Source organism: Pseudorca crassidens, chromosome 21 (assembly GCF_039906515.1).
Source record: "Pseudorca crassidens isolate mPseCra1 chromosome 21, mPseCra1.hap1, whole genome shotgun sequence".
NCBI lineage: Eukaryota > Metazoa > Chordata > Mammalia > Artiodactyla > Delphinidae > Pseudorca > Pseudorca crassidens.
In genome coordinates this window covers 14,815,260-14,839,230 of record NC_090316.1, presented here as the reverse complement: position 1 = coordinate 14,839,230, position 23,971 = coordinate 14,815,260, and the positions used below count along the sequence as shown (strand labels likewise).

Below are 23,971 nucleotides of genomic sequence, written 5' to 3'. Positions count from 1 at the left end.
AGTCTGCCTGCCGATGCAGGGGACATGGGTTCGTGTCCTGGTCCGGGAAGATCCCACATGCCGCGGAGCGGCTAGGCCCGTGAGCCATGGCCGCTGAGCCTGCGTGTCCGGAGCCTGTGCTCCACAACGGGAGAGGCCGCAGCAGTGAGAGGCCTGAGTACCGCAAAAAAAAAAAAAAAAAAAAAAGATGAGCTGACTATATGTATGTGGGTCTATTTCCGGGTTCTCTGTTCTGTTCTATTGATCTATTAGTCTATTTTTTGCCAATAAAAGACTATCTTGATTACTGTCTTGAAGTCAGTTCGTGTCCGTCCTCTGACTTTGTTCTTCTCCTTCAATATTGTGTTTGGCTATTCTGGACGTTTTGCCTCGCCATATTAACTTTAGAATCAGTTTGTCAATATCCACAAAACAACTTGCTGGGATTTTGACTGGGATTGCGTTGAATCTATAGATCAAGTTGGAAAGAGCTGACGTCTTGACAATGTTGAGTCTTCCTGTCTGTGAATATGGAATAGCTCTTCATTTATTCAGTTCTTTTATTTCTTTCATCAGAGTTTTGTAGTTTTCCTCACATAGATCTTGTTCATGTTATTTGAGATTTATACTTAAATATGTCATTATTGGGGGTGCTAATTTAAATGGTATTGTTTTTTATTTCAAATTACTGATATGTAGGAAAGTGATTGACTTTTGTATTTTAACCTTGTATCCTGCAACCTTGCTATAATCACCCAACTTTAGTTCCAGGGTTTTTTTGGTCAATTCTTTCAGATTTTCTACATAGTCATGTCATCTTCAAACAAAGACAGTTTTATTTATTTCTTCCCAACCTGTATACCTTTTTTTTTCTTTAAATATGGAACGCTTCACAAATTTGCGTGCCCATCCTTGCGCAGGGGCCATGCTAATCTTCTCTGTACCATTCCAATTTTAGTATACGTGCTGCTGAAGTGAGCACTCCAACCTGTATCCCTTTTATATCCCTTTCTTGTCTTGTTGCATTAGCTAGGACTTGTAATACAGTGTTTAAAAGGAATGGTGGGAGAAAATATCCTTGCCTTGTTTCTGATCTTAGCAGGAAAGAATGTAGTTTCTCACCATTTGTTATATTAGCCATAGTTTTTCTGTAGATGTTCTTTATCAAATTGAGGAAGTTCCTGCTCTATTCCTAGCTTGCTGAAAGTTTTTACCCTGCATGGGTGTTGGATTTTGTCAAATACTTTTTCTGCATCTATCGATATGATCACGTGATTTTTCTCCTTTAGCCTGTTGATGTGATGGATTACATTAATTGAATAATCCTTGCATAGATGGAATAAACCCCCCTTGGTTATGGTGTATAGTTCTTACTATACATTGCTGGATTGGACTAGCTAATATTTTGCTGAGGATTTTTTCCATCTATGTTCCTGAGAGGTCTTGGTCTGTAGTTTTCTTTTCTTGTAATGTCTTTGTCTGGTTTTAGTATTAGTGTAACGCTGGACTCATAGTATAAGTTAGGAAGTATTGCCTTTGCTTCTATCTTCTAGAAGAGATGGTAGAGAATGAGTATACATTCTTTCTTAAATGTTTGGTGGAATTGCCCCAGTGAATCCATATGGGCCTAGTGCCTTCTGATTTGGAAAGTTATTAATTGTTGGCTCATTTTTAAAATTAGATATAGGTCTATTCAAATTGTCTATTTCTTCTACTGTGAGTTTTGGCAGATTGCGTCTTTCAAGGAGTAGATCTAGTTCATCTAGGTTATCAAGTTTGTGGGCATTGAGTTGTTCATAATATTCCATTATTAGCCTTTTTATGGCCATGGCATCCTTTTTTTTCATTTCTGATGTTAGTCATTTGTGTCTTTCTTGTTTTCTTAGTTAGCCTGGTTAGTGGCTTATCAATTTACTGATCTTTTCAAAGAACAAGCTTTTGGTCTTGTCAGTTTTCTCTGTTGATTTCTTGTTTTCAATATCATTGATTTCTGCTCTAATTTTTATTTATTTTCTGATGCTCGCTTTGGATTTAATTTGCTCTCCTTTCACTAGTTTCCTAAGTTTCCTAAGGCTTACATTATTGATTTTAGATTTTTCTTCTTTTCTAGTATATTCATTTAATGCTAAACCTTTCCCTCTAAACACTGCTTTTTCTGCATCCCACATAGTTTAAGTTGTGTTTTCATTTAGTTCAAAGTATTTTAAAATTGGTCTTCAGATTTCCTCTTTTTTAAAAAAAAATTTATTTATTTATTATTATTTTTTTTTAAGTTGCCAGCTGACTTAGTGTCTGGTGAGGGCCAAATTTCTGGTTCATAATGTGGGTCTTCTGGTTCTGTAATTAAATGATGTAATGGCATAAGATCTTTTGTGTGCTACATTTATTAGGTCACTAATCCCATATTTGAGGTCTCTGGCCTCATGACCTAATCACCTCCCTAAAGCCCCACCTCCTAATACCATCAACAAGGGAGCTGGGTTTCAAAATTTGAAAATTAGAGGTACAAAATGTTTATACCATAACAGGGACCACCGGGTTAATTTATTTTTCCTTTCATGTTAAAAGTTTTGCACATATATATTTATTATATAATCCTCAAACCCTAGTTTTTTTTTTAAGATTCTTTTCCCATATAGGCTAGTACAGAGCATTGAGTAGAGTTCCCTGTGCTATACAGCAGGTCCAGACCAATACTTATCTATTTTATATATAGTAGTGTGTATATGTCAGTCCCATTTTCCCAAATTATCCCTCCCCCACTTATCCCCTGGTAACCATAAGTTTGTTTTCTATATCCATGACTCTATTTCTGTTTTGTAAATAAGTTCTTTTCTACTGTTTTTTTTTTTTAATTCCGCATATAAGCAATATCACATGATATCTGTCTTTCTGTGTCTGACTTGCTTCACTCAGCATAACAATCTCTAAGTCCATCCATGTTGCTGAAAAACACTTAATTGTTAAGGATAACTCTCAATTTTTTCCAGTGTCATCAGCAATTCTTTCTGGCAGACACGTGATAACACTTTTTAAACAGGGATATCGAGACCAAGGCTCCTGACCTATTCTGTTTAATGACATCATATCTCTCACAGCACCCCATCATCACCAATACAACCACAAAGTTCAAATGAAAATGACTGGTATTATCAAGTTTGACAAGAATGTGTATAATCCTTGAGTCTCATTCACTGCTGCTGAGGATGAAAATTCATACAAATGTTTTGAAAATATTTAGAAGTATGTGGCTGTAGGTAGGAGGCCTCAGTTCCTTGCCACATGGATCTATCCTTAGGGCTGCTTGAGTGTCCTCATGACATGGCAGCTGGCTTACCCTAGGATGAGTGATCTGGGACAAGGTGGCCGTCCCTGGTTTCGCATCAACGTGATCTCAGGCACAAACCTCCTTGTTTTTCCATTTTGTCTTTAAGTTACTTGTTGAAACAACCGGCCCGCGGTCCCCAGGACTGTCGCGGCTTTGGCTGCCGGGGCCCCTCCAGAGCCGGCAGCCTCAGTGAGGCCACCCTCCCCTCGGGCTCCGGGGCCCAGATTTCTTCTTTGAACCATGTGTTGTTTAAATGTGTACTTAATGTTCAAGTATTTGGGATTTTCCAGCTATCTTTTTGTTCTTATTTCTAGTTTAATTCCAGTGTGGTCTGAAAGCAGACATTGTATGATTTCTCTTCTTTTACAGCTGTTAAAGTGTGTTTTATGGCCCAGAAGGTGGTCTATTTTGGTAAAGGTTCCATGTGAGCTTGAGAAGAATGTATACTCCATTGTACTTGGATGAAGTAGTCTATAGATGTCTATTATATCCAGTTGATTGATGGTGCTGTTGAGTTCAAATGACTTTTTTGCTTCATGGATTTGTCCATTTCTGATAGAGGGTTGTTTAATCCTCCAACTATGATAGTGGATTCATCTCCTTACAATTTCTCCTTACATTCTATCAGTTTTGTTTCACGTATTTTGGTGCTCTGTTGTTAGGCACATATGCATTAAAGATTGTTATTTCTTCTAAGTAACCTCCTAAGTCTAAGTTACTAAGCATAATAACTTAGGTCTGTGCTACGTGGTACAATTTTATGTCTTATTTTTTCTCATTAAAAACATGATTTTGTTCCTAGGCACAAGCTCTTTTTACTCCATAAGTCTAATATTTCTTAATCAACTTGGTTCAGACCAATTTGTGATGATTCACCATATTGCCACAGCAAGATGTTATTCATGTGCCCTGGGGACTTGTAGGATGGGGTACAAGACATCAGATGGAGAACAGGTCGAGAGGGAGCCCTGGACAAGTGGTAGCCATCATCAGCAAGAGAGATGGCAGAAGAACGGGCAAAAGTTTCAGTTATTGGGTGAGAGAGCAGGTCAGCATCAGCATAGACTGGACCAGTGAAGCTCCTTCCATTCTAATGCCTGCCTGTTAGTACAGAGTTAAGACCAGGAATCCAAAGTAGAAAGCAGCTGGGTGCTTCTTGAGAGGGAAACAGAAGACAGGGGCAAAGGGCAGGGCAAAGTTCAGAGCCCAAGAAGAGCAGACACCAAGGTCAACACCACTCACCAAGGCTGAGTGTCCAGCAGGTCTGCTGGATGGGGTCTCCAGCGTCTATTCTGAAACTCAGGCAACTTTCTCATCTGCCACCTTGGGGTTGTGTATTACTTCCTGCCTCCTGGGCAGCCAAACCACAGTTTGAAAGTGAGCCATGACAGATGTTTGACATGTGAACCCTCTTTAGTAACTGCCTCTGGGAATTGCTTCGGTTACTGCCCCATTCCATTCACCTGTCTTCTGAAACCTTGGCCTTGACTGGCCATGTCTATGATCGGAATGGAAGAAGGAAAAAAGGCTCTAAAGAAAGGATTGAGTGATGTTAAAATAGATTGGGTGAGGTGTAGAGTCAGCAGCAATGCCCTTAATGCTCTTGAATCAGCTGGGTTTCAGACTGTTCTCAGTTTCAAGGTCTCCAAGGTCCATGCTCAGTACAGTCATGCCCTGGGCTTCAGGACTTCCAGCTTCCTCACGTGACAGTAACTCTGAGCAAGGTTTCAGTGCCAACCAACTCACTAGCTCCAAAGATAAGGGTTGGCTTTATCTTGCCCTCTGAGAGGGCCTTTTGCATCTTTCCTGGGCTAAAATTTCTTCTGAGCCATCTTTTGTTTTCACTGAAATACAATTGTTGCTTTCCCATAACAGATTAGCAGAGAATGCTCTCTAACTGGCAGTAGGATCCTCTCATAACCATTGCCTTGAAGCCAGGAGACAGTGTGGTAGAATCCAGGGGATCGAAGTCTCAGACTTTGAATCAATGTATGACTAACTGCAGTGGAAGGACCAGGAAGAACAGAGCAGAAGAGGAAAGGAATACAGTGACGTGGTCGGCGTGCAGAGTCAGACGTGCCTTTGTTCCTTCCTGCCTTGTTATTGTCCAGCTTTGCGCTCATTACTTACTCAGAGCTTCAGTTTCCCCAACAAGGATTCCCAGCATGGGCTCTCGAAGAGGGGTTACTTATTCAGCACCTGTTTATTGAGCATCTATTAAGCACAGTGAGCCCCTGTAAAGCAGAGCCCTGTGTTCTTCCTCTTCCATCCCAGATGGCTAGCACAGTATCTGGCACATTTCAAGCATTAAATCAATTCTTACTGAATAAGTAAATAAATGTGTGGATGGCAAAAAATAATTGAATGAAGAAAAAATGAATCACTATAGAAATACTGACCTTTGAGAATGTGCTTAGAAGGGTTGAAGGTTAGAGGAAGTGCTGGTTTTGATGCCTCTAGCAGTCACTAGTACAGCCACGGAAGTAGATGGAAATAAAAGAGGGTTCCTGGGCTTCCCTGGTGGCGCAGTGGTTGAGAGTCCTCCTGCCGATGCAGGGGACACGGGTTCGTGCCCCGGTCCGGGAGGATCCCACATGCTGCGGAGCGGCTGGGCCCGTGAGCCATGGCCGCTGAGCCTGCGCGTTCAGAGCCTGTGCTCTGCAACGGGAGAGGCCACAGCAGTGAAAAAAAAAAGAGTTGGCTCCCTTCAAAATACACAGAGAAGCAGCGTTGCTAGGAAAGGGATGGAAGGCCAGAAGTTAACCAGCTCCATTGTGTAAGGAGCAATGTGGCCTAATGAGACAGTTGGGCCAATGTCATGAATGCCCTTAATGATTAATTTCTTAGTTAATAGCAGAGAAGCCTGAAAACTGAAATGACAATTGTTGCATTATTTTGGATTCTCCTGCGTGTCTGGGTCCTGCTAATCGTCACCATGGGATATGTGGACACATGAGCAAGGGAAGGTGCATTTTTAACCTTCTGAAGTGTTTAAATAAATTCAAATAAAATAAATGTAAATAAAATCTCCTGAGTTACCAGAAGAGGTATGAGCATAGTCAGGAAGGTATATTGGGGACTTCCCTGGTGGTTCAGTGGTTAGGACTCTGCTCTTCCACTGCAGGGGGCAGGGGTTCGATCCCTGGTTGGGGAACTAAGACCCCGTGTGCCTCGTGGTGAGGCCAAAAAAATTAAAAATAAGTTAAAAGAAAAAAAGAATATGTACTGACTTCCTTGAATATCTGGGTGCTCTAAACAGGTCCTTATTTAGGATTTGAGACCCTGAGAACAGGACTGCCAGAGAACCGAGTCCCCCCACACATAATGGGGGGACTAATATAACAGGAAGCGCTCTAGAGATTCTTGCCTTGTCATTTCCTCTTTAAATACAACAGAAAAGTCCATTTAGCTGGGATTCTGGAACACTGCCTGCTCTTCCTGTCCTATCTGACTGTAAAATTCAACAAGGGATCATAAATAATAGACTCTAGGCCAAAAATACATTGGGGGAATCCTGTCAAATAGAAAGCTGACGTCAGTGACCTCTGCACGGCCTCTGATATTTAGTCTAAAGAGGGAGAAGCGAGATCACAGATCCCAGTGTTGCTTCTGCTGCGCGGAGCTGAGGGAAGGGAATGAAGCAGAGCTGGGGCTCAGCTCAGCCCAGGTAGCCCTGGTGTTCTCTTATCCGTTGCTGCATAATAAATTTTCCCAGGACTTAGCCGATTAAAAGAACAGTCTGTCTCATGACTCTGTGGGTCAGGAATTCGGGAAAGTTCAACTGGATGATTTTTCTGCTTCACGTGGCATCAACTCAGGAGTCAGCTGGCGGAGGCCTCATCTGGAGGGTCCATGGCTTCACTCCTCCACTCACATGCCCAGAGCCTGGTGGGCTTGGCTGGAACTGCATGTTCATGAGACCTCCTGGCATGGAAGTCCCCAGGCAGTCAACCCCTTACATGGTGGCTCAGGGCTCCCAGAGGAAGTGTTCTAAGAGACCTGGGTGGAAGCTGTAAAACTTCTTATGTCTTTACCCCAGGAGTTCTAGAACGTCACTAGTCGAGCGAGTCACTAAGGCCAGGCCAGCTCCAAGGTTAGAGGCACAAGATGCCGCCTCTCAGTGGGAGAGGTAGCGAGCATTTGTGGTCACCATTAACCTAGACCGTCGGAGAATGGAAGAAATGTCTACCCAGTGGAGGCGGGCTACCTGCAGAAGCATCTTTTCACTTCTCAGCAGGAACAGGAAGAAGACTGAAGAGATGCAAGGCAGGATGTAATCCTCCCAACCCCTGTCAGAGACTCGGGGGTGCTGCAAACAGCCCCGGAGACCCGGAGACCCAGGCCCTTCCCTGTGAGCACCTGTCTCTAAAACGAAGAGCTGTCTCTGACCTCTCTCCCTAAGCTTTCGGCCCATCTCATCTACAAACTCTTATACCTCTGGAGGTATTGAAAAACTGGAGATGCTCTTCCCGCAGCAACGTATTAGAATTGGGGAGAAAACCAAATCACAGGCCCCAAACCCGGCACGTCCTACAAACGTTCAAGTGTGGGCCTTTCTTTACATGTTAAAGACATAATACCTCCTAAAATGTCCCAATACGTTTTTCCAGTTTCTAAACACCTAGAAGCGAGATCATGGGTGAAGACAATCCGTGCATTCCACGATAGACATTTACTGCCCTCAACCACGGGACAAGCACAGAGCTGGCCCCTAGCAGCACAAAGAAGGAGGAAACACATAGAGCCTTCACACCAAGCGAGTCATAGGTGTTAACAAGAGCCCAGACCTTCTCAAAGCCCTCTGACTAAGGACTATCATTTAACCTCTGCACAGAGGAGGAAGAAGTCAGGCTCAGACAGGTTAGGGGACTTGTCTAAGAGCACACAGTGAGGGTTGGTAAAACTGGGATTAGAGCCTAGGTGAGGCTGTGCAACCTCCCCTCAGAAGACACAAATGCCCTCAGAGGAAAGAAGCAAATGCACTTCTGGGTAAACACTTCTGGGTACAAAGGGTCCTGGTCTTCCTAGAGTCCCCTCCCTCACGTTTCGATCACCGGTGCTGGAAAGGGGACTGGAAAGGGGACTTGAGACAACATGCAGGACCAACCTTTCCAGTTAAGCTACAATCTCTGCAGGCCCCCTTGTCTTACTGGGCACTTTTGAAAACCATGCATCCTCTCTGGAGATCAGCCTGGCAATATATAAAGAGAGCTATAAAAGTGTTCATACACTTCGACCCAATCGTCCCACTGTGGAATATCCCTCAGGGTAATATGCAAAAGAGAAAAGAAAGCAAATAGCACGGAGAGGTTTACGGTAACACCATTCACAGCCGTGGAAAAACGGGGTGTGACCCAATGCCCCACATTGAGAAAAGGTTATGTGAACTGTGGTACATGAAGACAATGGAATGTCATGTTGCTCTTAAAGGGAATCGAGTTTACAGATTCTGTTGATAGATCGAAATGCACACGTAAGAGAATCACAAGAGAAAAGAGAAGAATGCAAAAGACTGTGTACACTCTGGCTGCCGACATAAATCAGTCTGCCTGCTCATCGATAAGGATCAGAAGCCAACAGCATGTTGCAAATAGTTAGTGCTCTCAACTTATAGCATATTTTCCCTCTGAAGTCCAGAGTACCATGAAAAAAAGGATCCATCATTCACTCTTGTTCCTGGTGAGGAGAGAGGGGATTTCCTAATCCCAAGGCTCAGCGTGTGTCTGCAGCCTAATGCGTCTGCAAGAAGAGCCAGCTCCACGCTCATGCGCTTGATACACACACGGCGTTCAGAGCAATGCGGGGGAGGGTGCCTGGCCTATGCTCACTAGGCCATCTCTCTGTAACTACATATAGTTCTGGGCACCGCACTGCAGGGGAGACGGATAAACCAGAGCTCATTTCAAGGAGGATAACTAGGGTGTGTGGTTTCTAAAGGCCATGGAATTTGGGAAAAACTTGAAAAGCCTAGGAATATCTGGCCTGAAGCAGAAAAACCTATGAGAGACCCAAGAAGCTCTCTTCCAGCCCTCGGGAAGCATTCACGTGCAAGAGGGTTGGGCTTGTTTGGAGGGTTGGGAAGACCTATGGACAGAAGTTATGGAAGAGCAGAGTTCAAGTCAATATGAGGAGGAGAGTCGTTCAAGAGGCAGTGAGTCCCACGCCACCAGAAGTATGCAAGCGAAGCATGGAAGTTCCCATCCCATAAATGACCCTCCAGTTTGACCTTCATCAACTCAAGCAGGATTACGCATCCACTCGGGAACAGACACAGTTTCTCTGACTCATGAAGCCCTGAGGGAAAAGCATATGGTAAAAATAGAATATTCTGCCCTTCATAAACTGAGATAATTCTACTGACCCACTGTCAGGGAGGCTTCCATTTTGAGTTGTTTTCCTAGGACTGATCCTAAGTGTCTACAAAGTGATGTTGTGGAGAACTACAGACAGGCCAGAGGCGCAACCCAATGCTTTCATTTTTTCCAGTGGAAAGTGAATTATCCTGAACTGTGCAGCATCCGTGACTTTTTTCTTTTTTTTTTTTTTTTTTTTTTTTTTTGCGGTACGCTGGCCTCTCATCATTGTGGCCTCTCCTGTTGCAGAGCACAGGCTCCGGATGCGCAGGCTCAGCGGCCATGGCTCGCGGGCCCAGCCGCTCTGCGGCATGTGGGATCTTCCCAGACCGGGGCACGAACCTGTGTCCCCTGCATCGGCAGGCGGACTCTCAACCACTGCGCCACCAGGGAAGCCCAGCATCCGTGATTTTTGACCTCGTTAATCAAACAAACAATTGTGCCTTTAAGAAACTTACATTTGGGATTCCCAGGACACTCTCCTTTCCTTGGTCAAGGCTTTCTGGCGCAGTGGTTGAGAGTCCGCCTGCCGATGCAGGGGACACGGGTTCATGCCCTGGTCCGGGAGGATCCCACATGCCGCGGAGCGGCTGGGCCCGTGAGCCATGGCCGCTGAGCCTGCGCGTCCGGAGCCTGTGCTCCGCAACGGGAGAGGCCACAACAGTGAGAGGCCCGCGTACCGCAAAAAAAAAAAAAAAAAAAACTTACATTAACGTGATATTATGGTCTAGTGGCTTCTACACTTTTTATTTTATTTTATCTTTTGGCGGTGCTGTACGCATGTGGAATCTTAGTTCCCCGACCAGGGATCGAACCTGCGCACCCCCCTGCAGTGGAAGTGTGGTGACTTAACCACTGGACCAACAGTGAAGTCCCTACACTTTTCAAGTTGAGAACCTCATCAGTAAAAAAAATTGAACATGTACCCCTAATGTCTGTTTGTTAATGTACAGATCTATACATGAACTACTGTCAAAACATATTAAATATTCATAAAGCTTAACATCTTTCTTATCTGTAAGTAAAAGTACATAAACAAAAGTTCTAGTACTTTCTCCCCAAACTCCTTGGATCATTTCACTCACCCCTCCCTCCCCGGCCTCAGTGTGAATACTCACTGGAGACACCATAGCTCTTGCCAACGGAGAGGTCAGTCTGATAACATTGGCGCAGCTGTAGTAGGAGCAAACACATCGGGATTTAAGAGAATTGGGATAGCTAACAAATATAATACCACCACGTCTGAAAAACATTTAGGTCTATTGGTAGGCATTGGAGTTGTGGTTTCAGCAACTTGTCTCAAACCAGTTTACAAGTATGATGAATAAAATCTTATAATAAAATATATGCAACTTTATAACAACTAAATGAAATCTTTAAAAAAATAAGGGATCTCGTTTTTGAATTTCAGTAGTGCTAGCTACTGAATGGATGGATTCACTTATTAATTCAGTATTTATTAAGAACCTACTAAGTACCAATTAGGCATTGTGTGCTATGTATTGGGGATACTGTAGAAAGAAAAAAGCAGAGGGTCCCTGAGATTGTGAGATAATAAACAAGTATATGAGACAGAAATTACACGTGCAAGTAAACCAATCCCAAGAGCTGAAGGCTGAGGAGAGACTACCACACAGAAGAAGGAAAAGACATACGTAGCACACTGCCAAACACAAAGCGTAACTCCAAAACCGAAGGGCAAACTTAAACTCGTCTTTCAGTCGGAGCCCATCACATATATTTTATTTATTTTTATTTTACTTATTTATTTTTTAATTATTATCTTTTTTTTGGCCGTGCCACACAGCCTGCAGGACCTTAGTTCCCTGACCAGGGATTGAACCCGTGGCCCCTGCAGTGGCAGCTTGGAGTCTTAACCACTGGACCGCCAGGGAAGTTCCCCATCATGTATATTTTAACGCCCTCTCTGGAGCTTAGAGCAGAGCTGTTTATTTTAGGCGCTCAATGCACTGAGTGAACAGGTATCTGGCTCTAAGAACTTTCCTATAATTGGGCTATTTCTGTCCTCATTCAAGGCAGCATGTACACTCTCCTTTCCTTGGTCAAGGCTTTCTGGCAACCTTTCCAGATGACACAGAGGCAAGCCGACTTCACGGCTACAGAGAAGCCTCCCACTGGTCCTGCCAATGGGGAATTCTCTTAGTTGAGCAGGGTCACCCCAACCCACACCTGTGGAAATAGTAAAGGAAACTGGATTTGCTCTAAAGTTGTTCAAATTCCCTGCAAGGGCAACTGCTTTATCTTAAAATGTAAGACTCCTGGAATGAGCACGCCATAGGTTCTGTGCCCGCTGAAGACGTTAATGTATGGTCAGTAGGTTGGATTTATGAGGCGGCATCATCTGGGAATCACATTCTGTCCATTAGGTAGAGCTAAGTGCTGTCAGGAATGCAGGAAGAGCCGTGCTGAAACGAGGAAGCAGATAAGTGATTACGGTGCCTTAAGTGAATGCATCTGGATCAGCAGGTCCTTCGGTGGCAGCACCACTCTGCTCAACCTGGCTGAGCAGTCTACAGACTCACCTAACCCTCAGGTGTTTGGAAAGCAAAATGCCAGTCCTTTGCTGTTTCATCTCACCGGCTTCTTGGGCACTTACATGACAAGAAAGTGGGAAGAGAAATCACCCGTGTACCTGAGATTGCAAAGAAGAATGGTAAATCTGCCCTTGAATTTGAACTTGACTCACACTCTAGGGTTCTGTGGAAGACTGAGCAAAACAGCCATGACTCCCAGAGGTTCACTGACACTTATTTCAGTTCTGAATATCTCCAATGAAAGAGTAAGAGGGGGCTTCCCTGGTGGCGCAGTGGTTAAGAGTCTGCCTGCCAATGCAGAGAACACGGGTTTGAGCCCCTGGTCCGGGAAGATCCCACATGCTGCGGAGCAACTAAGCCCGTGCGCCACAACTACTGAGCCTGCGCTCTAGAGCCTGTGAGCTGCAGCTGCTGAGCCTGTGTGCCACAACTACTGAAGCCTGCGTGCCTAGAGCCCACGCTCCACAACAAGAGAGGCCGCCGCAATGAGAGGCCCACACACTGCAACGAAGAGTGGCCCCCGCTCTCCGCAACTGGAGAAAGGCCGCGCACAGCAACGAAGACCCAATGTAGCCAAAAATAAATAAATTAAAAAGAGAAAAAAGAGTAACAGGAAAGTCCTGGACTCTGTTTATAGAGAGGTAACCCTGAAGTCAGTAAAAAATCACAAAAAACAGAAAACAAAAAACCCTGGGCATTAAAATAGTATTACAAGAGAAAGATGGCTTTCTAATGGGATCAGGAATAGCAGAGACACTTCTAATACGAAAACTTTGTCACTTTAAGATCAAAGCAACATGAGAAATGGAAACCCTCATGCACTGTTGGTGGGAATGTAAATTGGTGCAGCCACTATGGAGAACTATATGGAGGTTCCTCAAAAAACTAAAAATAGAACTACTATATGATCCAGCATCTGGGTCTTTTTCCAAAGAAAACAAAAACACGAATTTGAAAAGATATATGTACCCCCATGCTCACTGAAGCATTATTTAAAATTGCCAAGATATAGAAACAACCTAAGTGCCCATCAACAGAGGAAAGGATAAAGAAGATGTGGTATATAAATACAATGGAATACCACTCAGCCATAGAACACAATGAGATCTTGCCATTTGTGACAACAAGGATGGACCTAGAGGCTATTACGCTAAGTGAAATAAGTCAGACAGAGAAAGACAAACACCGTATGATGTCACTTACATGTGGAATCTAAAAAAAAATCCCCAGGGACTTCCATGGTGGTGCAGTTGTTAAGAAACCACCTGCCAATGCAGGGGACATGGGTTCGAGCCCTGGTCCAGAAAGATTCCACGTGCTGTGGAGCAACAAAGCCCGTGCGCCACAACTACAGAGCCTGCGTGCCACAACTACTGAAGCTCGTGCGCCTAGGGCCCATGCTCTGCAACAAGAAAAGCCACCACAATGAGAAGCCCATGTACCTCAGCGAAGAGTTGCCCCCGCTCGATGCAACTAGAGAAAGCCCGTTCACAGCAACGAAGAAACAATGCAGCCAAAAATAAATAAATAAAATAAGTTAGAAAAATAAAATAAAAATAAATTAAAAAATTTTAAAAACCCAAACTTACAGATACAGAGAACGGATTGGTGGTTGCCTGAGATAGGGGCTGGGGGTGGGTAAAATGGGGAAATGGAGTCAAAAGCTACAAACTTCCAGTTATAAAATAAATACGTCCTGGGGATGTAATGTACAACTTCTGATAATTACCATAGATAATAATACATTACTGAGCTTCCCTGGTGGCGCAGTGGTTAAGAATCCACCTGCCAATGCAGGGGACACGGGTTTGAGCCCTGGTCCAGGAAGATCCCACATGCTGTGGGGCAACTAAGCCTGTGTGCCACAACTACTGAGCCTGCACTCTAGAGCCCACGAGCCACAACTACTGAGCGCACGTGCCACAACTACTGAGCCCATGTGCCTAGAGCCTGTGCTCTGCAACAAGAGAAGCCACCACAGTGAGAAGCCCACGCACCACAATGAAGAGTAGCCCCCGCTCGCCACAACCAGAGAAAAGCCCACGCACAGCAACAAAGACCCAACGCAGCCAAAGATAAAATAAATAAATGTATTTAAAAAAAAAATACAGTACTGCATATTTGAAAGTTGCTAAGAGAGTAGACCTTAAAATTTCTCATCGCAAGAAAAAAAATTCTGTAACTGTGTATAGTGACAGACGTTAACAAGCCTCATTGTGCCGGTCATTTCATAATATATACAAATATCAAATCATTATATTGTACATCTGAAACTAATATAATGTTATATGTCAATTATACCTCAATTTTAAAAAAACACAACATGAAGTACCTCCAATGGTTGTATAAAAATGTAATCGGAGCCATTCTCAGTAATCGTTTACACACTTAAAACAGATAGCAACCAAATGTGCAAAAATTCAACAAGGGAAGAAAAATGTATTCCAGAGAATGTAGACCAGAATTTGTTTGATTTCCCAGCAAACCCTGAAAATTGATGAAAAACAGATGGTAAGTAAACACTGAGAAAAGGAACAAGTGAAAGATACAACCAAACTAGCTTCAGTTATTCAAAAAGATTTCTTTAAACATTGATTTTAGGGAATTCCCTGGTGGTCCAGTGGTTAGGACACCGTGCTCTCATTGCCAAGGACCCGGTTTCGATCCCAAAGATCCCACATGCCGTGCCCCAAAAATAAATAAATAATTGAGATTAATTTTTAACAATAAGGGAAGGCTGTGTACTGTGTTACCATGATTTGTGATAGATGTATAACAAAATCTCTCAGGGTCTCTTGGTCAGAGGAGGTACGTGGGCTCCACATGGAGGTGGTGGGTTCCATGGATGACTGAACAACCTGAGTGGGCTGTTGGCCCTGTATGAGCCTGAAGAGGGATCCCCACCGTGAAGTGTCTGTCCCTAGTCCTGTCCATTGAATTGTTTTTGTTAGCCTGCAAGACCACTTTATCATGTTTATGATTGACCCACGTTCCAAGGGACTGCTGACCCATTGGAGAGTGCCACCCAGGCATCCACACACCCACTCACCAGCTGCAGGAGCTTCTGTGAACTTCAATTTCCTTCTCCGAGTCTCAGTAACGTGAGAATACCTTCTAGAGGTTTTGCAAGAATTAAACTACACAGCAGAAGTGAAACACCCAGGAGAGAGCTTCAATAAATGCGGATTTCTTTCTAATCTTAGAAAGTACTAGGACTCGATATTATCTCGATAGCTGAGATTGATAGATTAAAAATCCAAAACATAAAATATAATAGAACAAATACACACCTTATCTTAAAACAGACAAAGGGTAGGCTATGGGAGAATGAACATAATATCAACTTTGATTAAAAAGATAGAAATTCTGGGAATTTTTTAGTGGGCTACAAGTTCATGGTTAAAGAGGTAGCCTTTAGGCTTTTGTTTTTAGTGTGTCTGATCCTGGAATTCTTTTTTTTTTTTTGCAGCGCCGCAGGGCTTGCGGGATCCTAATTCCCCAGCCAGGGATTGAACCAGGCCCACAGCAGTGAAAGCACAATTCCCAGAGGTAGCTTTTAAAAAGATACACAATCTGGAGATTTCCCTGGTGGTCTAGTGGTTGAGACTCCGTGCTCCCGGTGCAGGGGGCTTGGGTTCCATCCCTGGTCAGGGAGCTGGGTCCCGCATGCCACAACTAAGACCCGGCACAACCAAATAAATAAGTAAATATATATATTTTTTAAAGATACACAATCTGAAGATACAGTATGGGTGGTGTGGTGTGGAATAGGGCTGAAGGCTTGATGTTGCAACTAGGCAAAAATTTGCTCAATAAAATGATGCATTTTCTAAAGCAAAAGCTGTTTGCGAATGCAATTATTTTCCAAATGAGACAGTGGCACCTCCGTCAGGCTCTCCAGGGGGAGGGTACTCTTGGGTACCAGGTCTTTCACGGTCTCTCTCATCAACACCGGGGGCCTCATTCCTGGGCTTCTCTCCTATGGGCTCTGGTCCTCTGGGAGAGAGGTATGCCTGGGCTTTGCCTGCCATCATCACCAAGTAACTGTATGATACTGTTTCCCACAAAGGTCAGGCGGTAATAAAATAAAACGAAAGTCCCAGTTCTGGAAAGACAGGCATGTCTCAATTTCCACTCACCTTCAAACCACTGGGTGTGATAACAAGTACTCAATGTTGTCTGCACTTACCAAATAGCAGTCCTGTATTCGACAGCACACTGATAGTCATTGGTTCAAGCTCCTGTATATTTATTAAGTGATAAAACTGATGATCTCTTAATAATGAAGAATTCTGTAATTCAAATTTGATCATTTAGGTGACCCTTTTCTTGCTTCTCTATTGGCCAGAAGTATTGTGAAGATCTACAACCTAGTCTCATAAAGTCATATCTAATTATTTTTAAAAATTCATATTGACTCAGATAATGTACTTTTCAAATTTTGTGGTTTACAGAAGCAAGTCATCACTGAGTCATGCTTACAGTAAACACAGGCAAAAGGATAGTAATGTACTTAAATAAAGGTAGCACACTGCATTGGGTCTGTACAGAAATAAATTTTTTTAACATTTACAAATACAGGTACTCAAAATTGACTTTCCCTAAATAATGTCTTATCCTCATCTACAACCAAATTTAGTACATGCCACCGTTATTAAAAACAAAGCAATTTTTAGTTATGAGTATAAAAATTCATGTGTCTTTTTTTCCCACAAACAAACATTTTCACCATTTTTAAAGTGATCAAAAACAGCCAAATGGGGCTTCCCTGGTGGCGCAGTGGTTGAGAGTCCGCCTGCCGATGCAGGGGATGCGGGTTCGTGCCCGGTCTGGGAAGATCCCACATGCCGCGCAGCGGCTGGGCCCGTGAGCCATGGCCGCTGAGCCTGCGCGTCCGGAGCCTGTGCTCCACAACGGGAGAGGCCACAGCAGTGAGAGGCCCGCGTACCGCAAAAAAATTAATTAATTAATTAAATTAAAAAAAAAAACCGGAAAAAAAAAACAGCTAAATGGACTTTTAGGGAGTTTTCCAAAAGCAAAACAAAAGGGGAAGTTAAATATGAAAGAATCTGGTACCTGAATGAATTTTTTCCACATATGTAAAAGATTCGTTTAGCAAAAATTAAAGTACAGTGTGTCTCACGGGCTCAGAATTGCTCCTGAAATGTCTGGATAAATGTATAATTTGTTATACAATTTATATTCTTATAAATGTGATATACATGTGAATCTGGTGTTAAGGCATATTAAGAATACAAGCTTTGTAAATGAGTATGTTATAATTTTCTATTGTTAGAAGTTGTTATCAGTAATTTTGAATCTCAGCCCTTCTCTTGTCAAGCTGTACACTAAGCAGAGCTTCCAAATTAAGAAAATATTTGAAACACTTTCTTGAGTTGCTTTTAACACGAGACTCCTTGACCGAATTACACCTACTTAGTACTGCTGACACTCATGCTTCCACTGGCTAGCAGTGCCAACCCTAGGGTTCAGAAAGGTAGAAAGTCACCCAAATATCCTCCCCGAATAGCTGACGTATCTGTGGAGGTAGCCACTGTCTTCACTGCACTTCACGGCGCTGGCTTTTTTCAGTTCAAGTCATCTCCCTCCGTGGGAAATTGTCTATGAATGAATCTAACTTCTAGTCTACTGATTGCCTTTCTCTCAAAATCCTGTTTACCTGGGGTTCTTCCTTCCTTTCCCCAGAAATCTAGTGCCTTTAGTCTTTCTCCTTCTCCAGTTAGCTCTCTGATAGAAAAAGTAAATGTTGAATTTAACATGCCTTCTTGGTGCTGTTTGGAAGGGTTCTAAGTGGGAAAATATCCCCCAACCAAAAACAGAAAAAAAAAAGGGGGGCGCAGTTTATGGCGGGGGAATAGTACGGAGAATTCATCTGGGGTGGATATACCTGTTGCTATGAGGGTAAATATATGAGAGATGTCATCTAACTTGTAGAAGGGTCTACTAAAACACAATTTTCTTTTTCTTTTCTTTACTTTGTAAAAAAGTTTTACTTTATTGAACTATAGTTGATTTACAAGGTTGTGTCAATTTCTACTGTACAGCAAAGTGATTCAGTTTTATATATATATATATTTTTATATATATATACATTCTTTTCCATTATGATTTATCACAGGATGTTGAATATAGTTCCCTGTGCTATACAATAGGGCCTGTTGTTTATCCATTCTCTATATAGCAGTTTGCATCTGCTAATCCCAAACTCCCAACCCACACCCCCAGCAACCATAAGTCTGTTCTCTGTGTCTGTGAGTCTGTTTCTCTTTTGTAGATAGGTTCATTTGTGTCATATTTTTATTTTACTTTTTTTTTAAGATTGTTTTTGATGTGGACCATTTTAAAAGTCTTTATTGAATTTGTTACAATATTGCTTCTGCTTTATGTTTTGATATTTTGGCCCCCAGGCATGTGGGATCTTAGCTCCCTGGCAGGGATAGAACCCACACCCCCTGCATTGGAAGGCAAAGTCTTAGCCACTGGACTGCCAGGGAAGTCCCCTGTGTCATATTTTTAGATTCCATATATAAGTGATATCATATGGTATTTGTCTTTCTCTTTCTGACTTACTTCACTTAGTATGATAATCTCTAGCTCCATCCATGTTGCTCCAAGTGGCATTATTTCATTCTTTATTTTTTATGGATGAGTAATATTCCATTGTGTACATGTACCACATCTTCTTTATCCATTCATCTGCTGATGGACATTTAGATTGTTTCTATGTCTTGGCTATTGTGAATAGTGCTGCTATGAACATTGGGGTAAAACACAATTTTCTATTAAAACAATCATGTGGTATTTTATTATGTGGATGTTGTATATGCATCAAATCAATAATCAAGAACAGCTTCAAATAGCCCGTTGATAGTCCATTATGTTAGTAAGCCTTGCGTTGCACTGGGGCCTAGTTTCAAATTTGCAGCACTGCCTAAGCTCAATGGCAGATATCTCAATTTGCAAAAACCCTTTGGCTCTCTCCGTATAAATAAATGAGGGGCTTCCCTGGTGGCGCAGTGGTTGGGCGTCCGCCTGCCGATGCAGGGGACACGGGTTCGTGCCCTGGTCCGGGAAGATCCCACATGCCACAGAGCGGCTGGGCCCATGAGCCATGGCCGCTGAGCCTGTGCGTCCGGAGCCTGTGCTCCGCAACGGGAGAGGCCACAACACTGAGAGGCCCACGTACCGCAAAAAAAAAAAAAAAAAGAGATCATTCTTTTTTCTCAAGGGAAAAAAAAGAGTTATGATAATCACACTATTTGTAGATTGAACTAAGGACATGGGTAGAAAATGTGATGAAAGAGAAACAGGAGTTAATGTGATGTTTCAGGCTCCAAACCTAGGTAATTGGGGAAATTACTAAATTCAAGTTGAGGACAGGTTTTATAATCTGTAAAATGCTAACAGAATGTCCGTGGTTGGTATAGGTACAGACAAACCAGCTGAGAAGAGAAATACTGGGGAAGGGACAAAGAATGATGCATTAAGGTGGGAAATTCCCATCTTGGAGAATGAGATATTTGAGCAGAGATGTACCAGACACAATTGCAGATTTCCAGTTGGAAGTTGAGTAAGGCAGTAAGCCTGGAGACAGAGTTTTAGTAGTCATCCGCATAGGGGTGATGCTGGAGGCTTCCAGTAGATAAGGGAGAATGATGACGATCCCTTTGATTTTCACAATATGAATTCTTCATTGCCTTTTCCTCTGGTGTGTAGTCAGTTATTATGGCTCTTCTGTGTCCGTCTATTTTGCTTTAGCTTATGTGCTCCCCGCGGGTGAGAATGTGTCTAAGTCACTTTGAACAGTATGCAACTCAGTATCATTGGCGAACAGGCTATTAATGTGCACATTTCTCGTCCAGATCGGAGTTGGTTTGACATGGGCTTGGGGAGGGGAGGACCCGGCTCCAGGACACAGACTATGGAGTTAAGTGTGAGTAGAGAGACAGGGCTGAGAATAAAAACACCCGCTCAAAAGGCAGCGCCGTTGTGAAGGTCCTATGAAGAGGTAGAATCCAGGCAGAAGACCATCAGAGGGCAAACAGTGCAAGTTGGAAGGCGAGGGCAGAAGGTTTAATGTGTAAGGAGGAAATACATAACGTGACTTTTTTTCTAACCTCCTCCTCCAGTGATCCGGTCCTGAATGTGTAACTCCAGGAGCTCTGACACTCTCTTGTCATAGTTCACCCAGCATCTTGGGCTTCGGAGTATGCATCCAGACGTGTACCTTCCCATGTGTAATTTAGTGTCTTTCCTTAAAGTCGGTCGTGGTTTTGACCATCTGCGAAGAATCAAATTGTAAGCATCTCAAACACAGGGATGTGTCAGAAGGGCCCCTGCCCCCGCTTCATGGTCTACCCTGGGACCCTTGAGGAACTGCCCCGGCTCTCCTGCAACCTGGGTCTGAATGAAAGAGGTGTCCACTGGATGCTCCCAAATTCAAGGACTCGTCTTACTGAAAGCAAGGGCCTCACCCTCGCTGTACCTCATTCCCTGCATTATTCTCTTCATTCCACCAGGCAGCCTTCTCACGCCCCCACCCTCACAGTCCGGGTCTCCTTGGGCTGGGTTTGCATCTTCCTCTGACACAGCACTTTCTCTGAAAACCATGCCTCAGGGTGAATGCTTGGCCCAGCGTGGAGACTCTGCACTTCTCTGCAGGCAGGCCCTGGCCAACGCGTCCCCCAAAGAGATCTGGTCCTCCTCGTGTTTGTCCACACCCTTGGTTCTGACCTGTTCATCCCACATTTCTGACACCCTTGCCCAACATCTTCCACTACGGAAGGTGAGTGAAAAGCTGAAGGTTGAAATAGTTACAGTTGTGATGAGAATGTATATGATCATTAGCAAATAAACGTAATGTAACTCAAACGAATGAATAAAAACCACTCACCTTTGTGTGGAGATACAGCTTTGGGGTTATATTTTCCCTTTCTTGCATAAAATTAGAACCAGTTGCTGTGCTTACAGAAAAATCTTTGCTTTGCCAAGCAAATTGGCAGAGATGTTCTTGCAGTAAAAGGACGACATCCTAATATCTTTTCCTAGCTGTAACCTATAAAATGTGGTCTCTATTGTATTTCCAAACATCAGGGAATTATAACTTCCTCCCGTCACCACCAACATTGCTAGGGACAGAAAAAGAAAAGCCAACATCTTTATTAGTTCTCTGAATAAATTGTTACTGTGCACATGTCAAATGCTGGAAATTGGGCTAAGCACTATGAGAGTTGCAGTTGCATGGAAGCTCTGATCTCTGGCCCACAGGCATTCACGATCTAGCTGGGGAGACAAGACACGTACAATTAGCCACACTACCAGGCAGCGTACCGTAAAGGCCATCGGAGTGAGCGATGGGGGACCCAAGAGCCATAGCATTTCATAGGAGGGAGAGAGCATTTCTGGCTTAACAGAGGAAGTTCAAGTTGAGCTTGCCTTTCGCTTATTCAATAAATATTGACCAGATGTCTCTGAGGACTGGGGACTGTGCTAATTGTCGGGGAACACAAGAGTGGGGAAAACAGACATGGCCCCGTGGCTCCCATGAGAGCCTAGAAGGGAAATAGATCCTAATCAAATGATCACACAATATATAATAATAACTCATGGTAAGTTGAAGGAAGGAAGTAGAGGGAGCTATGTGGGCCCAAAGGAGGGCGTCAGGGAAGACTTCGCTATAGAAGGGATGTGGCCGCTGAAATCGGTAAATGTGTAGGAGTTAACTAGGAAAAAAGAGAAGAAACATAAAAAGAAAGGAGAGGGATATCCAGGTGGAGATGTCCAGTAAGTTTTGTGGGGTTTTGTTTTGTTTTGCTTTTTTCCGCGCCAGGTGGCATGAGGACCTTAGTTCCCTGAACAGGGATCGAACCCATGCACCCTGCATTGGGAGCGCAGAGTCTTAACCACTGGACCACCAGGGAAGTCCCCAGTAAGTTTTTGGACATGCGGAAGGTGTGGATTTACAATTGTGGGGAAATGCCCCTTCACTGTGGGAAGAAGACGCAAATTCCTCAGCAATGTCTCCTTTTTAAATCTGAATTCCCAGTGCCTAACATGTGTCAGGAACTCTCATGTTTTTAATGATTGATTTGAAAGCTGAAAGTTCTAGTCTTTACCTTGGCTTGGCTTGTAAAACACTTGGAACCCAGTCTGCCCAGGGCAATGAGCAACTGAGATTCCTAGAGAGGATTTAAACCTGTGTAATAACCAATGTTTTTGAAGATGTAGCGAATTAGAAACGTTTGAACAGCAATCTGGCAATGTAAATCAGTACAATCCTTTTAAAAAGCCATTTCATAAGATACACCAGAATATTGAACACTCATTTTCGAGAAAGTTCTACCTCTGGAAATGGATCCTAACTGAGATTCTGCATACAGAGAGAAAGTTTTCTATGCAAAGGTGTTAATTGAAGAATTGTTTATAAAATGGTAAAAACTTGAAAACAGGCTAAACTGTCCAACAGTTTTTGAATGCTTATGCAAATTATTCTATATATTTATTCAACAGGATATTATATTTCTTAAAATATTACTTATATAATTTTTTTTTTTTTTTTTTTTGCGATACGGGGGCCTCTCACTGCTGCGGCCTCTCCCGTTGCGGAGCACAGGCTCGGACGCGCAGGCTCAGCGGCCATGGCTCACGGGCCCAGCCGCTCCGCGGCATGTGGGATCTTCCCGGACCGGGGCACGAACCCGTGTCCCCTGCATTGGCAAGCGGACTCTCAGTCACTGTGCCACCAGGGAAACCCCCAAGAAAATACTTTTTTACAATGTTAAGTTTAAAAAACTAGATTCAAAATTGGATGTCTGTTGTGAGTATAGTTCAGAAAAATTGTGTGCAGAAGAGAAAAATCACTTTAAATAAATAAACAAAAAATTTCAAATGAGATAATCTTTGGCCAGTGGAATTCTATGTGTTATTTCTTTTCACTTTTATCTATTTCTCATATATTCTAAAATGAGCATATATTGTATTACATTGTAATTGTAAAATAAACTTTAAAAAAGTATAGTTCAAAAAGACCAAATCCATATTCCTCTTTTGGATTAGTGAGTAAAATAAAAGATTTTCTTTTTCCATTTTCAAAGTTGGTATTTTCTTTCTGTTACATCTTGAGAGCACCAGTGTGATTAAAAAGACTGATAAATGACCAAGAATTCATGGGTCATCAACTGTAACTCCCTGAAGAATGAGGAGAAAACCCCAAGTCTTGAAGTTAGTATTAAACTAATATAAAAAATTAGTCATATAAATCTACCCAAACTAAATATGCAGCACTTTATTTATTGCTTAGTTATGTAAAGACTCAGTACACCAATGCAGTGAAATTGAAACAAGTTTTAATAACAAATAGCAACAGAGGCTTCAGTTAGTTAGGCAGAGACCCAACCAGAAAGACTTTGAAATGATTAAAATACTACAAAGAACTGAAGACAATGCCGGCACAGGGAAGCCCGTGGCTGATTGCGGTTGGGATCACCCCCTGTTCTGGTTAGCGCGTGTACCTCAGGTGACCCTGGGAGAGAGCTGGCTGAGAGGTGGGATGGAGCTAATGACTCCATCAAGCTGAGACCAGGGTATAATTAGATGAACCCTTATACTAAATGGACATCACAAATCTGTGATTCAGTCTCTGCATGAGATATTATTTTTACCTCAGGCTCTGTCCTGTGTCAAAATTTGCCAATGATTTTCATGAATCCAATGACAATTTTACATGGATTCAAATA

The 23,971-nt window shown here is 43.0% G+C and overlaps 1 non-coding gene across 1 annotated transcript; it reads right to left on the bottom strand.

The window, feature by feature from the left end:
* Positions 1-853: 853 nt before the first annotated feature.
* On the bottom strand, positions 854-961 carry LOC137216239 (U6 spliceosomal RNA). Its single transcript, XR_010939658.1, has one exon. It is a non-coding gene; the product is annotated as a U6 spliceosomal RNA (small nuclear RNA).
* Between the last annotated feature and the right edge of the window lie 23,010 nt (positions 962-23,971).